General features: G+C 53.7%; 1 long non-coding RNA gene across 1 annotated transcript; it reads left to right on the top strand.

Moving 5' to 3' along the window:
* The first annotated feature begins 1449 nt into the window (after nucleotides 1-1449).
* LOC127492100 (uncharacterized) lies at nucleotides 1450-2904 on the top strand. Its single transcript, XR_007921137.2, has 2 exons — nucleotides 1450-1601; nucleotides 2082-2904. It is a non-coding gene; the product is annotated as an uncharacterized lncRNA (long non-coding RNA).
* Nucleotides 2905-3281: the final 377 nt, after the last annotated feature.

Genomic DNA, 3281 nt, shown 5'->3' on the forward strand with positions numbered 1-3281 from the left:
GTCCCGGCTATTCCACTTCTGATCCAGCTCTCTGCTATGGCCTAAGAAAGCAGTAGAAGATGGCCCAAGTCCTTGGGCCCCTGTACCTGTGTGGGAGACCAGGAAGAAGCTCCTGGCTCCGGGCTTCGGATCAGCTCAGCTCTAGCTGTTGCGGTCACTTGGGGAGTGAACCATGGATGGAAGACCTCTCTCTCTGGCTCTACCTCTCTATAACTCTATATTTCAAAATAAATAAATCTTTAAAAAAAGATGTATTGATTTGAAAGGCAGAGTTTCTCTCTCTCTCTCTCTCTCTCTCTCTCTCTCTCTCTCTCACACACACACACACACACACACACACACACACAGTCTTCTATATGCTCATTCACTCCCCAAATGGCCAGAATGGCTGGTGCTGGGCTAAGTCAAAGCCAGGAGTCAGGAACTCCTTCTGGGGTTCCCACACAGGTACAAGGGCACAAGCACTCGGGCCATTTGCCACTGCCTTCCCAGGCAGGCACATGAGCAGGGAGCTGGATCAGAGACGGAGCAGCTGGGACTGGAACTGCTGTGATACGGATTGCCAGAACCACAAACAGCAACATAACCTATACCAGGCCACAACACTGGCTCCCGGACATGTTGTCTCGGTCTGATGTTTCTTTGGTTACTATTTTACTTCATCTGTTGCACATTAGTAACGGGGATTAAACTGTGTTATGACAATTCTATTTCCATATTCACCTCTCTCCCTACACCCACACATATCACTTCTACCTGGAACACGTTTGCATGGGGCCAACTTCTAGTTCATCCCTTATCTTTCCACAAACTCCCTATGCTCACCTTTAAAAAAATTTATTTAGCGGCTGGTGCTGTGGCACAGTGGGCCAGGCCTCCACCTGCAGCCCCGGCAACCCATGTGGGTACCAGTTTGGGTCCCAGCTACTGCACTTCTGGTTCAGCTCTCTGCTGTGGCCTGGGAGAGCAGTGGGGGATGGTCTAGGTGCTTGGGCCCCTGTACCCATGTGGGGGATCCTGAGGAAGCTCCTGGCTCCCAGCTTTGGACCTGCTCAGCTCTGGCTGTTGTGGCCATTTGGGGAGTGAACCAGTGGATGGAAGGCTTCTCTCTTTCTGCCTCTCTGTTACTCTGCCTTTCAAATAAATAAATAAACCTTGAGAGAGAGAGAGAGAGAGAGAGAGAGAATCTTCCATTCACTGATTCACTTCCCAAATGGCTGCAGTGACCAGGGGTGGGTGAAGCCAGGAGCCAGGAGCTTCATCCATGTCTCCCACGTGGGTGCAGGGAGCCAAGCACTTGGGCCACCCTCCACTGCTTTCCCAGGCACATTAGCAGGGAGCTGGATTGGAAATGGAGCAGCCAGGACTCAAACTGGTGGCCCTATGGAATGCCAGTGCTGCAAGAGGTAGATTAACCCACTACATCACAATGCCCCCCTCCCACTCCATGCTCACCTTTTAAAGCCACATTACCAGCACCTTGAGGGCTTCTCCGTCCCAGTGGGCTAATCACTGCCATCCTGAGGCACTGCCACTGTGGTCTGCACGCCTGGAGGAAGGGGCACTGGGGGCAGCAGAAATCTGACCATCAGTGGATGAAGGTAAAGGTGGCAGAGTGGCATTAGACAAGGGGTGTTACCGGAGAATGGCAGGGTTCTTGTCTTCATGCAAGAATTCAGGCGTGAGACAGAGAGTAGGAGGAGGTAAAATAGAAAGGAAGGGACATCCGTAAGGACAGATGGGCACCTCTCCAGACAGGACCTGAGGGAGTGCCCAGTCACTCGGACTGGGGGGCAGGAGGAGGAGCGAGGTTACATGGTTGAGTGGAGAGATTACACCTGACCAGGCCAGGCGGGCAGCTCAGCAGAGAGGCAGAGGGCTGAGCGCGCCGTCCGGTTGAGGCCGGGGGTTTTTAAGGAGATACTAATGTGCCTGGGAAAGCAGTGGAGGGTGGCCCAAGTGCTTGGCTCCCTGCACCCACGTGGGAGACATGGATGAAGCTGGAGTTGAGGGTGAGGGTTTGGAAGGTGTCTCCAACAACACAGCTCCCACAGAAATGTGATGTCCTCTCATCCGATCAGCTTCTCATCCACCGCCTGCACAAGGAACAGCCCTGAGGTCTCGCTGAGTGACTCCTCAGCACATACTTCCTAAGCACTGCCTTGTGCCTGCCACTGTTCTAGGGTTGGGATGTAGAAATCAAAAGGACCAAGTTCTTACCCCAAGGAGCTCACATTCAAGGGACCCTTGGGTCCTTATGTTCTCTAGAGGTCATGGTCACAGGCCCTGAAACGTGGATGTGGACCTGACGGATTCGATCTTTGAGACACAGGCCTGTGCGCCCGTCCTGCCTGCTTTGGCCTACCTGCTTCCATGTCGGCCTCTGACATAGCAGCCGCGGTCTCCCCAGGCACCGCTGGGGTCCCCGAGGACTGCTGTTCCCGGTGAGTGCACCGAGCACTTCCTGGGTCAGGCTGCAGGTGCACAGTGGACTGTCAGGTCTGGCTCCAAGTCAGTCCCAAGCCTGTTTCCTGATCCATGCCCAGGCTTCCTGTCTCTGCTGGAACTCGCGTCAACTTAAGCCCACACCAGGCGGTACATGATTTCAAAGCTTGTCTCCTTCTTGAAGATTCTGCAAAAAGCCACAAGGAGTAGCCAGGCGTGGTCCTCAGGTCCCCTAAAGCTCCAGTCTCGAGAGGCACACGGACAGAAGTGCAGGACACAAGGGGACCTGGGTAGCCAGGGACGTGGAAGGACAAAGGAGTCTCCTGCCTTATCTGATTCAGCAGAGGGAGTCTGTTCCAACCAGCCTCTCGCTCCAAGCTCCTCGTCACGGTTCTTTGATGGTCAGCCATGGAACCCAACATTGGTTAATTAAAGTAAAAATGGAATTCATTCAAAGTACATGGTGTAGCTCGCAGATTCAAAGGAGAAGCCAGGCCCCAGAGAGGGAGGCAACTTAAAAAGCTGTGCAGAGCAAGATCTGCGGGCAGTGTTCTTGTTCCTGTTCTGTTTTAGAACAGGCAACTGCTATTACTTTTGGTGACGCTGTCAAGGGCTCCCAGGAGACGGGTTTTTTATTTGTGGCACTCGGGTCAGGCGCTCACCCCCTTGGCAGGGGTAGGGGTCGCTTCCACTGACAGCCCCTGCAGGACCATGAGCAGCAGGAGGGTGTTTCTAGCAGAGGGAGGGGCTGCGGTCCCCAGGGAAGCAGAGGTATTCAACACACCGTGCTTTCGAAATTCAATGTGCACGTGAACTGCCTGGGAACCTTATTAAAG

Source organism: Oryctolagus cuniculus, chromosome 9 (genome assembly GCF_964237555.1).
Source record: "Oryctolagus cuniculus chromosome 9, mOryCun1.1, whole genome shotgun sequence".
Taxonomy (NCBI): domain Eukaryota; kingdom Metazoa; phylum Chordata; class Mammalia; order Lagomorpha; family Leporidae; genus Oryctolagus; species Oryctolagus cuniculus.